Below are 14,064 nucleotides of genomic sequence, written 5' to 3'. Positions count from 1 at the left end.
TAAAATTTGTGTTTTTTTAATTATAAAAATACAGGAATTGGTAAAAATAAAGTTGAACAATACTTAATGGTATAAAATGAAAAGTAAAAATGCCCTTTATCCTCATCTTCAGTGCCACTCTGCAAGGAATCCTCTGTGGTATCTTATATATGTGCTGAGAAATTTACTATGCATAATTATACACTTATATTTACCCTTGCATCTCCGGCACTCAAGCACACACACATAAATGGGAACAGTTTGTAAAGTTTGCATCTTGCTTTTTGCATTTAATGAAATAAGTTGGAAATTTTCCATGCCAACACATGTGGATCTGTCCTCCTTTCTCCTTTCCTTTAAATGCTTCATAAATTTGCGTGTAATCTGTGCGCTGGGGTCATGCTAATCTTTGTATCATTCCAATTTAGTTTAAGTGCTACTGAAATGAGCACTCTATTTCTTTACCTTGGTGCTTCTCCCCCAAATTTTCATCAACTTGAGGATTAGCTAAATTAGCTCAACAAATTTTCCTTCTCCACATTTTTGGTTCTGCCTTTTCTGATTGGATCTGTGGATCTGTTCTGTTCTTCATAGGGCTGCCTAGCATTCCCTGAAGGAAAAAGGAGGTTAGCAGTGGCCACCCAGCTTATTTCCACCTTGTTGCCACTGCAAATAATGCCTCTCCAAGAGCCTTTAATTTAGTGTTTTCTAAAGTTTGATCCTTGGAACACAAGCCTTCTAGAGATGTTCAGTGACAACAACAACAACAAAATGGTTTAGAAGTCAGACAAATGTGGAAAGCACTGCATTTTATTTTATTTACTATTATTTTTAAAGGTTTTTTTTTCTTCAAAACATAATTTAAATTCTAGTTAGGTAACATACAATGCAGTATTGGTTTCAGGAGCAGAATTCAGTGGTTCATCACTTACATACAACACCCAGTAATCATCACACTAAGTGCCCTCCATTTTTAAAAATTTTTTTATTGTTATGTTAATCACCATACATTACATCATTATTTTTTGATGTAGTGTTCCATGATTCATTGTTTGTGTATAACACCCAGTGCTCCACGCAGAACGTGCCCTCTTTAATACCCATCACCAGGCTAGCCCATCCTCCCCCCCCACCAGAACCCTGTTTGTTTTTCAGAGTCCATCATCTCTCATGGTTCATTTCCCCCTCCGATTTCCCCCCCTTCATTTTTCCCCTCCTGCTATCTTCTCCTTTTTTTTTTTCTTAACATATAATGCATTATTTGTTTCAGAGGTACAGATCTGTGATTCCACAGACTTGCACAATTCATAGCACTCACCATAGCACATACCCTCCCCAATGTCTATCACCCAGCCACCCCATCCCTCCCACGCCCCCCCCCCCCGCTCCAGCAACCCTCAGTTGGTTTCCTAAGAATTCCTCATATCAGTGAGGTCATATGATACATGTCTTTCTCTGATTGACTTATTTCACTCAGCATAACACCCTCCAGTTCCATCCACATCATTGCAAATGGCAAGATCTCATTCCTTTTGATGGCTGCATAATATTTCAATGTGTATATATATATATATATATATACCACATCGTCTTTATCCATTCATCTGTTGATGGACATCTTGGCTCTTTCCACAGTTTGTCTATTGCGGACATTGCTGCTATAAACATCAGGGTGCACGTACCCCTTCGGATCCCTACATTGTATCTTTGGGGTAAATACCCAGTAGTGCAATTGCTGGGTTGTATGGTAGCTCTATTTTCAACTGTTTGAGGAACCTCCATACTGTTTTCCAGAGGGGTTGCACCAGCTTGCATTCCCACCAACAGTGTAGGAGGGTTCCCCTTTCTCTGCATCCCCGCCAATATCTGTCGTTTCCTGACTTGTTAATTTTAGCCATTCTGACGGGTGTGAGGTGGTATCTCATTGAGGTTTTGATTTGGATTTCCCTGATGCAGAGCGATGTTGAGCACTTTTTCATGTGTCTGTGGGCCATTTGGATGTCTTCTCTGGAAAAATGTCTGTTCATGTCTTCTGCCCATTTCTTGATTGGATAATTTGTTCTTTGGGTGTTGAGTTTGATAAGTTCTTTATAGATTTTGGATACTAGCCCTTTATCTGATATGTCATTTGCAAATATCTTCTCCCATTCTGTTGTTGTCTTTTGGTTTTGTTGACTGTTTCTTTTGCTGTGCAGAAGCTTTTTATCTTGATGAAGTCCCAATAGTTCATTTTTGCCCTTGCTTCCCTTGCCTTTGGTGATGTTTCTAGGAAGAAGTTGCTGAGGCTGAGGTCAAAGAGGTTGCTGCCTGTGTTCTCCTTTAGGATGTTGATGGACTCCTGTCTCACATTTAGGTCTTTCAACCATTTGGAGTCTATTTTTGTGTGTGGTGTAAGGAAATGGTCCAGTTTCATTCTTCTGCATGTGGCTGTCCAATTTTCCCAACACCATTTATTGAAGAGACTGTCTTTTTTCCATTGGACATTCTTTCCTGCTTTGTCAAAGATCAGTTGACCATAGAGTTGAGGGTCCATTTCTGGGCTCTCTATTCTGTTCCACTGATCTATGTGTCTATTTTTGTGCCAGTACCATACTGTCTTGATGATGACAGCTTTGTAATAGAGCTGGAAGTCCGGAATTGTGATGCCGGCACCTTTGCTTTTCTTTTTCAAGATTCCTCTGGCTATTCGGGGTCTTTTCTGGTTCCATACAAATTTTAGGATTATTTGTTCCTAAGTGCCCTCCTTAATACCCAGCACTCATCTAGCCCATCCTCCACCCACCTCCCTCTATCACCCCTCAGTTTGCTCTCTACCATTAAGAGTTTCTTATGATTTGTTTTCCTCTCCCCATCCCCTATATGTTCAACTGTTTTGTTTCTTAAATTCCACATGTGAGTGAAATCATATGGTATTTGTCTTTTTCTGACTGAATTATTTCACTTAGCATAATGTATTCTAGCTCCATCCACATCTTTAAATGGCAAAATTTCATTCTTTTTGATGGCTGAGTAATATTCCATTATATATATCTATCCATATATTCCTCTCTCTATGTATATACATATATTATATATATGTAATGGATATATATATAATATATATTATATTTATGTGTATATATATAATGGATAAGGAAGAGGTGGTGTATACACACACACACACACACACACACACACACACACACACACACACACACATTCTTTATCCATTCATCAATGGATAGACATTGGGGCTCTCTCATAGTTTGGCTATAGTTGATAATGCTGCTATAAATATCAAGGTGCATGTATCCCTTCAAATCTGCATTTTTGTATCCTTTGGGTAAATACCTAGTAGTGCAATTCTGGATCATAGGGTAGTTCTATTTTCAGCTTTTTGAGGAAGCTTCATACTCTTTTCCAGAGTGGCTGTACCAGTTTGCGTTCCCACCAACAGTGCAAGAGGGTTCCCCTTTCTCTGCACCTCTCCAACATCTGTTATTTCCTGTGTTGTTAATTTTAGCCGTTCTGATAGGTGTGGGGTGATATCTTATTGTGGTTTTGATTTGTATTTCCCTGATGATGAGTGATGGTGAACATCTTTTCATGTGTCTGTTGGCCATCTGGATGTCTTCTTTAGAAAAGTGTCTATTCATATTCTTCTGCCCATTTCTTAACTGGATTATTTGTTTTTTGGGGGTGTTTGGGTGTTGAGTTTGATAAATTCTTTATGGATTTTGGATACTAACCCTTTATATAATATGTCATTTGCAAATATCTTCTCCCATTACATAGACTGCCTTTTGGTTTTGTTGATTGTTTTGTTTCCTTCACTGTGCAGAAGTTTTTTATCTTGATGAAGTCCCAATATTTCATTTTGCTTTTGTTTCCTTTGCCTCCAGTGACATGTCTAGTAAGAAGTTCCTATGGACAAGGTCAAAGAGTTTGCTGCCTGTGTTTTCCTCTAGGATTTTGATGATTTTCCTGTCTGACATTTAGGGTTTTTTTTAAATTTATTTTTGTGTATGGTATAAGAAAGTGGTCCAGTTTCATTCTTCTGCATGTGGCTGTCCAGTTTTCCCAACACCGTTTGTTGAAGAGACTGTCTTTTTCCATTGGGTATTCTTTCCTGCTTTGTTGAAGAATAGTTAACCATATAGTTGTGGGTCCATTTCTGGGTTTTGTGTTCTGTTTCTTTGATCTATGTGTCTTAGTGCCAGTACCATACTGTCTTGATGGCTACAGCTTTGTAATATAACATGAAATCAGAATTGTGATGCCTCCAGCTTTGCTTTTTTTTTTCCCCAATATTCCTTTGGCTATTCAGGGTCTTTTCTTGTTCCATTCAAATTTTAGGATTGTTTGTTCCAGCTCTATGAAAGTGCTGATGTTATTTTGATAGGGATTGCATTGAATGTGTGGATTGCTTTGGGTAGCATAGCCATTTTAACAATACTTGTTCTTCCAATCCATGAGCATGGAATGTTTTTCCTGTTCTTTGTGTCTTCCTCAATATTTTTCATAAGTGTTTTATAGTTTCCAGAGTACAGATCCTTTACGTCTTTGATTAGGTTTATTCCTAGGTATCTTATGGTTTTTGATACAATTGTAAATGGGATCTACTCCTTGATTTCTCTTTCTGTTGCTTCATTATTGGTGTATACAAATGCAACAGATTTCTGTATATTGATTTTATATCCTGTGACTTTACTGAATTCATGTATGAGTTATAGCGATTTTTAGGTGAAGTCTCTTGGGATTTCTACATAGAGTATTTTGTCATATGCATATAATGAAAGTTTAACTTCTTCCCTGCCGATTGGGATGCCTTTTGTTTTTTTGTTGTTGTTGTCATTGTCTGATTGCTGAGGCTAAGACTTCCAGTACTATGTTAAATAGTAATGATGAGAGTGGACATCCCTGTCTTATTCCTAACCATAGAGGAAAAGCTCTGATTTTCCCCATTGAAGATATTAGCTGTGGGTCTTTCATATATGGCATTTATGATGTCGAGGGATGTTCCAACTATCCCTACTTTGTTGAGGATTTTTATCAAGAATTGATGCTATATTTTGTCAAATGCTTTCTCTGCATCTATTGAGAGGATCATATAGTTTTTATCCTTTCTTCTATTAATGTGGTGTATCACATTGATTGATTTGTGAATATTGAACCACCTCGGCAGCCCAGGAATAAACCCCACTTGATAGTGGTGAATAATTATTTTAATGAACTGTTGGATTCGATTTAGTGGAGTCTTTGTCTGGTTTTGGAATCAAGGAAATGCTGACCTCATAGAGTATGGAAGTTTTCCTTACATTTCTATTTTTTTGGAACAACTTGAGAAGGATAGGTATTAACTCTTCTTTAAATGTCTTGTAGAATTGTCCTGGGAAGCCATCTGGCCCAGGACTTTTGTTTGTTGGGAGATTTTAAATTACTGATTCAATTTCTTTGCTGGTTATGGGTCTGTTCAAATTTTCTATTTCTTCCTGTCTCAGTTTCGGTAGTTTGTATGTTTCTAGGAATTTGTCCAGTTCTTCCAGATTGCCCAGTTTGTTGACATAATTTTCCCCTAATATTCTCTTATGATTATTTGTATTTCTGTGGTATTGGCTGTGATTTCTTCTCTTTCATTCATGATTTTATTTGGGACCCTTCTCTTTTCTTTTTGATAAGTCTGGCTGGGGGTTTATCAATATTATTACTTCTTTCAAAGAACCAGTTCTTAGTTTCATTGATCTGTTTTGTTGTTGTTGTTGTTTCTGTATCATTTATTTCTGCTAGGATCTTAATTATTTCCCCTCTTCTGCTGACTTTAGGCTTTATTTGCTATTCCTTTTATAGCTCCTGTAGGTGCAAGATTAGGTTATTTATCTGAGACTTTTCTTCTTTCTTGCAATATACTTCCCTCTTAGGACTGCCTTTGCTGCATCCCAAAAGTTTCGCAGCAAAGGCAGTCCTGTTTTTAATTTAACTTTTAAGTCCTAAAAGTTTTTAATTTCTTCTTTAATTTCTTTGTTAACTCATCCATTCTTTAATAAGATGTTCTTTAACCTCCATGTATTTGTGGTCTTTTCCAAGTTTTTTCTTGTGGTTGACTTCAAGTTTCACAGCTTGTGATCAGAAAATATGCATGGTATGATCTTGATCTTTTTGTACTCATTGAGGGCGATTTTGTGACCCAGTATGTGATCTACTCTGTAGAATGTTCCATGTGCACTTGAAAAGAATATGTATTCTGCTTTAGGATAAAATGTTCTGAATATATCTGTTAAGTCTATCTGGTCCAGTATGTCATTCAAAGTCATTGTTTCCTTGTTGATTTTCTGCTTAGATGATCTGTCCATTGTTGTAAATGGGTTGTTAAAGTCCCCTGCTATTATTGTATTATTGTCAATTATTTTCTTTTTTTAAATAATTTTTTATTGTTATGTTAATCACCATACATTACATCATTAGTTTTTGATGTAGTGTTCCATGATTCATCGTTTGTGCATAACACCCAGTGCTCCACGCAGAATGTGCCCTCTTTAATGGCCATCACCAGGCTAACCCGTCCCCCCACCCCCTCCCCTCTAGAACCCTCAGTTTGTTTTTCAGAGTCCATCGTCTCTAATGGTCCGTCTCCCCCTCCGACTTACTCCCCTTCATTCTTCCCCTGCTGCTATCTTCTTCTTGTTGTTTTTCTTAACATATATTGCATTATTTGTTTCAGAAGTACAGATCCGTGATTCATCAGTCTTGTACAATTCACAAAGCTCACCATAGCACATACCCTCCCCAATGTCTATCACCCAGCCACCCAATCCCTCCCACCCCCCACCACTCCAGCACACTCAGTTTGTTTCCTGAGATTAAGAATTCCTTATATCAGTGAGGTCATATGATACATGTCTTTCTCTGATTGACTTACTTCACTCAGCATAACACCCTCCAGTTCCATCCACGTCATTGCAAATGGCAAGATCTCATTCCTTTTGATGGCTGCATAACATTCCATTGTGTATATATACCACAGCTTCTTTATCCACTCATCTGTCGATGGACATCTTGGCTCTTTCCACAGTGTGGCTATTGTGGACATTGCTGCTATAAACATTGGGGTGCACGTACCCCTTCGAATCCCTATATTTGTATCTTTGTGGTAAATACCCAGTAGTGCAATTGCTGGATCATATGGTAGCTCTATTTTCAACTGTTTGAGGAACCTCCATACTGTTTTCCCACCAACAGTGTAGGAGGGTTCCCCTTTCTCTACATCCCCGACAACATCTGTCGTTTCCTGACTTGTTAATTTTAGCCATTCTGACGGGTGTGAGGAGGTATCTCTTTGAGGTTTTGATTTGGATTTCCCTGATGCAGAGCGATGTTGAGCACTTTTTCATGTGTCTGTGGGCCATTTGGATGTCTTCTTTGGAAAAATGTCTGTTCATGTCTTCTGCCCATTTCTTGATTGGATGATTTGTTCTTTGGGTGTTGAGTTTGATAAGTTCTTTATAGATTTTGGATACTAGCCCTTTATCTGATATGTCATTTGCAAATATCTTCTCCCATTCTGTTGTTGTCTTTTGGTTTTGTGGACTGTTTCTTTTGCTGTGCAAAAGCTTTTTATCTTGATGAAATCCCAAAAGTTCATTTTTACCCTTGCTTCCCTTGCCTTTGGCGATCTTTCTAGGAAGAAGTTGCTGAGGCTGAGGTCAAAGAGGTTGCTGCCTGTGTTCTCCTTTAGGATGTTGATGGACTCGTGTCTCACATTTAGGTCTTTCAACCATTTGGAGTCTATTTTTGTGTGTGGTGTAAGGAAATGGTCCAGTTTCATTCTTCTGCATGTGGCTGTCCAATTTTCCCAACACCATTTGTTGAAGAGACTGTCTTTTTTCCATTGGACATTCTTTCCTGCTTTGTCAAAGATGAGTTGACCATAGAGTTGAGGGTCCATTTCTGGGCTCTCTATTCTGTTCCATTGATCTATGTGTCTGGTTTTGTGCCAGTACCATACTGTCTTGATGATGACAGCTTTGTACTAGAGCTGGAAGTCCGGAATTTTTTGTCCGAACTTTGCTTTACTTTTTCAAGAAAGTCTGAAAACCTTTGCTTTTCTTCTTCAAGATTCCTCTGGCTATTCGGGGTCTCTTCTGGTTCCATACAAATTTTAGGATTATTTGTTCCATTTCTTTGAAAAAGGTGGATGGTATTTTGATGGGGATTGCTTTGAATGTGTAGATTGCTCTAGGTAGCATTGACATCTTCACAATGTTGGTTCTTCCAATCCATGAGCATGGAATGTTTTTCCATTTCTTTGTGTCTTCTTCAATTTCTTTCATGAGTATTTTATAGTTTTCTGAGTACAGATCCTTTGCCTCTTTGGTTAAATTTATTCCTAGGTATCTTTTGGTTTTGGGTGCAATTGTAAATGGGATCGACTCCTTGATTTGTCTCTCTTCTGTCTTGTTGGGTTATAGGAATGCCACTGATATCTGTGCATTGATTTTATATCCTGCTACTTTACTGAATTCCTTTATGAGTTCTAGCAGTTTTGGGGTGGAGTCTTTTGGGTTTTCCACATACAGCATCCTATCATCTGCAAAGAATGAGAGTTTTACTTCCTCTTTGCCAATTTGGATGCCTTTGATTTCTTTCTGTTGTCTGATTGCTGTGGCTAGGACTTCTAATACTATGTTGAATAGCAGTGGTGAGAGTCAACATCCCTGCTGCGTTCCTGACCTTAGGGGAAAAGCTCTCAGCTTTTCCCAATGGGGAATGATATTCGCTGTGGGTTTTTCATAGATGGCTTTTATGATATTGAGGTATGTACCCTCTATCCCTATACTCTGAAGAGTTTTGATCAAGAAAGGATGCTGTACTTTGTCAAATGCTTTTTCTGCATCTACTGAGAGGATCATATGATTCTTGTTCTTTCTTTTGTTAATGTATTGTATCACGTTGATTGATTTGCGGATGTTGAACCAGCCTTGCAGCACAGGGATAAATCCCACTTGGTCATGGTAAATAATCCTTTTAATGTACTGTTGGATCCTATTGGCTAGTATTTTGGTGAGAATTTTTGCATCCTTGTTCATCAAGGATTATTGGTCTGTAATTCTCCTTTTTGGTGGGGTCTTTGTCTGGTTTGGGGATCAAGGTAATGGTGGCCTCTTAAAATGAGTTTGGAAGAGTTCCTTCAATTTTTGTTTTTTGGAACAGTTTCAGGAGAATAGGTATTAATTCTTTAAATGTTTGGTAGAATTCCCCTGGGAAGCCATCTGGCCCTGGGCTTTTGTTTGTTGGGAGATTTTTGATGACTGCTTCAATTTCCTTAGTGGTTCTAGGTCTGTTCAGGTTTTCCATTTCTTCCTGGTTCAATTTTGGTAGTTGATACATCTCTAGGAATGCACCCATTTCTTCCAGGTTATCTAATTTGCTGGCATAGAGTTGCTCATAATATGTTCTTATAATTGTTTGTATTTCTTTGGTGTTGGTTGTGATCTCTCCTCTTTCATTCATGATTTTGTTGATTTGGGTCATTTCTCTTTTCTTTTGGATAAGTCTGGCCAGGGGTTTATCAATCTTGTTAATTCTTTCAAAGAACCAGCTCCTAGTTTCATTGCTCTGTTCTACTGTTCTTTGGGTTTCTATTTCATTGATTTCTGCTCTGATCTTTATTATTTCTCTTCTCCTGCTGGGTTTAGGCTTTCTTTGCTGTTCTTTCTCCAGCTCCTTTAGGTGTAGGGTTAGGTTGTGTATTTGAGACCTTTCTTGTTTCTTGAGAAAGGCTTGTATTGCTATATACTTTCCTCTCAGGACTGCCTTTGCTGTATCCCATAGATTTTGAACCATTGTGTTTTCATTTCCATTGGTTTCCATGAATTTTTTAAATTCTTCTTTAATTTCCTGGTTGACCCATTCATTCCTTAGTAGGATGCTCTTTAGCCTCCATGTATTTGAATTCTTTCCGACTTTCCTCTTGTGATTGAGTTCCAGTTTCAAAGTACTGTGGTCTGAAAATATGCAGGGAATAATCCCAATCTTTTGGTACCGGTTGAGACCTGATTTGTGACCTAGGATATGATTAATTCTGGAGAATGTTCTATGGGCACTAGAGAAGAATGTGTATTCCGTTGCTTTGGGATGGAATGTTCTGAATATGTCTGTAAAGTCCATTTAGTCCAGTGTTTCATTTAAAGTCTTTATTTCCTTGTTGATCTTTTGCTTAGATGATCTGTCCATTTCAGTCAGGGGGGTGTTAAAGTCCCCCACTCTTATTTTATTGTTGTCGATGTGTTTCTTTGCTTTTGTTATTAATTGCCTTATATAATTGGCTGCTCCCATTTTAGGGGCATAGATATTTACAATTGTTAGATCTTCTTGTTGGATAGACCCTATAAGTATTGGTGTCCATTAGCATGGTAAATGGTTTTCCACCCCCTCACTTTCAATCTGGGGGTGTCTTTGGGTCTAAAATGAGTCTCTTGCAGACAGCATATGGATGGGTCTTGTTTTTTAATCCAATCTGATAGCCTGTGTCTTTTGATTGGGGCATTGAGCCCATTTACATTCAGGGTAACTATTGATAGGTATGAATTTAGTGCCATTGTTTTGCCTGTAAGTTGATTGTTACTGTATATTGTCTGTGTTCCTTTCTGATCTATGCTGCTTTTAGGCTCTCTTTTTGCTTAGAGGCCTCTTTCAATATTTCTTGTAGGGCTGGTTTTGTGTTTGTAAATTCTTTTAGATTTTGTTTGTCCTGGAAGCTTTTTATCTCTCCTATCTTCAATGACAGCCTAGCTGGATATAGTATTCTTGGCTGCATATTTTTCTCGTTTAGTGCTCTGAAGATATCATGCCAGTCCTTTCTGGCCTGCCAGGCCTCTGTGGATAGGTCTGTTGCCAATCTAATATTTCTACCATTGTAGGTTACATACCTCTTCTCCCGAGCTGCTTTCAGGATTTTCTCTTTGTCTTTGAGACTCGTAAGTTTTACTATTAGATGTCGGGGTGTTGACCGATTTTTATTGATTTTGAGAGGGATTCTCTGTGCCTCCTGGATTTTGATGCCTGTTTCCTTCCCCACATTAGGGAAGTCTCTGCTATTATTTACTCCAATATACCTTCTGCCCCACTCTCTCTTTCTTCTTCTTCTGGGATCCCAATTATTCTAATGTTGTTTCATCTTATCGTATCGGTTATCTCTCGAATTCTGCCTTCATGATCCTGTAGTTGTTTCTCCCTCTTTTTCTCAGCCTCTTTATTTTCCATCATTTGGTCTTCTATATCGCTGTTTCTTTCCTCTGCCTCATTTATCCTAGCAGTTAGTGCCCCCATTTTTGATGGCACCTCATCAATAGCCTTTTTGATTTCGACTTGTTTAGATTTTAGTTCTTTTATTTCTCCAGAAAGGGTTTCTCTAATAACTTCCACACTTTTTTCAAGCCCAGCTAGTATGTTTAAAGTCATGATTCTGAACTCTAGGTCCAACATCGTACTAATGTCAGTATTGAGTAGGTCCCTGGCAGACTATACTACCTCTTGTTCTTTTTGCTGAGGTGATTTTTTTCATCTTGTCATTTTGTCCAGAGGAGAAGAGATGAATGAGAGAACAGAATGCTAACAGGTTAACAATGTCTCCAGCAAATATACTCTATACATATCAGAAAAGACCTGAAACCAGGGGAGAAGAAAGGTAAAGAAAGAAGAGGAAAAAAAAAAAAAAGGAAAAAGAAAAAGATAAAAACAAACAAAAACAGAACAAAACAGAAAAAAAACAGAATATGATCAAATATGATCAGGCTAGTGCATAGATCAGTGCCACACACTAGCTTTTGGGCATATTTTGGTCTGTTAGAAGAAAGTGCCTGCTAAAATTTTAAAGGAAGAAAGACATATATGTACAAAATAAGGGTTGATACAATGAAGGTATGGCAGATGACTGTAAAGATGAAAATTATAAAAGATTTTATAAAAGGAATTGATAAGATAAGAAGTTGTTTTTAAAAAGAAAGAAGATTTAAAAAGATAAGGAAAAAAAAGGGAGAGAATGTGATCAGGTAGGAGACTAGAACAAAGCCATACACTAGTGATTTAGGGTATATTTTGATCTGTTAGAAGAAATTGTATCTCAACGTTTTAAAGAGAGAACAACTTATATATATATATGTCAAAATAAGGGTAACTACTATGAAGGGATAAAAATATGACTCTAAAAATAAAAAATAAAAAATGTTTTTTTTAAAAGGGATTGATAAGATGTTGTTTGAAAAAGGGAAAAAGAAAAATTAAAAAAAACAGTTAAAAAATTAACTTTGAAAAACTAATGAATTATGGTAAAAAAAGCCATGAATTCTATGTGCAGTATTCCCCTAGCGCTGGAGTTTTCCTGTTCTCCTTGATCGGTAAACTGGGTCTTGGCTTGCTGGCTGTTCGTGCTGATCTTCTGGGGGAGGGGCCTGTTGCCATGGTTCCCAAATGTCTTTGCCGGAGGCGGAATTGCCCCACCCTTGTGAGTCCGGGATAAGCCTCTCCGGTTTGCTCTGAGGAGCTTTTGTTCCTGCAAGCTCTCGGTACAGCTTTGGAGGACCAGGGTGAAAATGGTGGCCTCCCAATGTCCACCTGGAGGAGCTGAGAATTCGGGGCCCCGCTCCTCAGTGCGCCCCCAGAGAAAAGCAGTCACTCCTGTCTCCCCAGTCTCCGGCTGCACTCCGTGCTCATCTGCCCCGTGACCGAGCGTTTCTATGTCTGGCACCTGTCCCCGTGTGGAGTCTCCAAACCCAGCAGATCCCTGCGGTGCACTTCCACGCCGCTCCTCCCAGGGGAGGAAGGGGAGTCTCCCCGGCTCTGCCGTTTGTTGGGTCCCTGCTGGAGGAGCAGTGGCCCGACTGGCCTGCGGATCACAGTTTATGGCAACCCCGAGCCGAGAGCCCGCGCCCTGGCTCTGTCTCTGCAGCCGGCTTCCCCGCTCCGATACCTGGGAGCTCTGCCGCACTGAGGCACCCCCGGTCTTTCTGTGACCCCGAGGGTCCTGAGACCACACTGTCCCGCGAGGGTTCCAACCCCCGCTTAGCCACTGGAGCGACGTCCCTCAGCGGAGCCGACTTCTAAAAGGTCCGATTTTGTGCTCCGCGGCTCTAGCACTTGCCAGAAGCAGCCGACGGAGGCCCCCTCCCCCGCCGTCTATCCTCCCGAATATCGCCTCGGATTCACTTCTCCGCACGTCCTACCTTCCAGTAAGTGGTCGTTCTTCTCTTCAGAGTGTTGTTACTATTCTTATCTTCAATCTCCTGTTGAATTCGTAGGTGTTCAGAATGGTTTGATCCCTATTCAGCTGAATTCCTGAGACCAGACGAAATCCAGGTCTCATACTCCTCCGCCATCTTGCTCCGCCCCCTATTTTCTTTATGTTTATTATTAATTGACACATATTTTATTTGAGTGCTTCCAAGTTGGGGGCATAAATATTTACAATTGTTGGATCCTCTTGATGGATAGACCCCTTAATTATGATATAATGCCCTTCTTTAGCTCTTGTTACAGTCTTTGTTTTAAACTCATGTTTGTCTGATATAAGTATGGCTACTTCAGCTTTCCTTTGATGTCCATTAGCATGACAGATGGTTCTCTATTCCCTCACTTTCAATCTGTAGGTGTCTTTAGGTCTAAAATGAGTCTTTTATAGGCCGTGTACAGATGGATCTTTTTTTTTTTATCCATTCTCATACCCTATGTCTTTTGTTTGAAGCATTTAGTCCATTCACATTCAGTGATTACTGAAAGATATGAATTTAGTCACAGTGTGTTACCTGTAGAGTTGGTGTTTCTGGTGATGTTTTCTGTTCCTTTCTAGTCTTTGTTGCTATTGGTCTTTTTCCCCACTCAAAGATTCCCCCTTAATATTTCTTGCAAGGCTGGTTTAGGTCACAAACTCTTGTTTTTGTTTGTCTGGGAAACTCTTTATCTCTGTTTCTATTCTGAATGATAGCATTGCTGGATAGAGTATTTTTGGCTGCATATTTTTCCCATTCAGCCTGTTGAGTATATCATGCCACTCTCTTCTGGCCTGACAAGTTTCTGTGGACAGATCTGTGAACCTGATCTGTCTTCCCTTGTAGG

The 14,064-nt window shown here is 39.1% G+C and overlaps 1 non-coding gene across 1 annotated transcript; it reads right to left on the bottom strand.

The window, feature by feature from the left end:
* Positions 1 to 328: 328 nt before the first annotated feature.
* LOC113926107 lies at positions 329 to 431 on the bottom strand. Its single transcript, XR_003521183.1, has one exon. It is a non-coding gene; the product is annotated as a U6 spliceosomal RNA (small nuclear RNA).
* Positions 432 to 14,064: the final 13,633 nt, after the last annotated feature.

This window comes from Zalophus californianus, chromosome 2 (genome assembly GCF_009762305.2).
Source record: "Zalophus californianus isolate mZalCal1 chromosome 2, mZalCal1.pri.v2, whole genome shotgun sequence".
In the NCBI taxonomy this organism is placed as follows: Eukaryota; Metazoa; Chordata; class Mammalia; order Carnivora; family Otariidae; genus Zalophus; species Zalophus californianus.
Note: the sequence above shows the minus strand (reverse complement) of the source record. Positions and strands in the feature narration are given on the sequence as shown.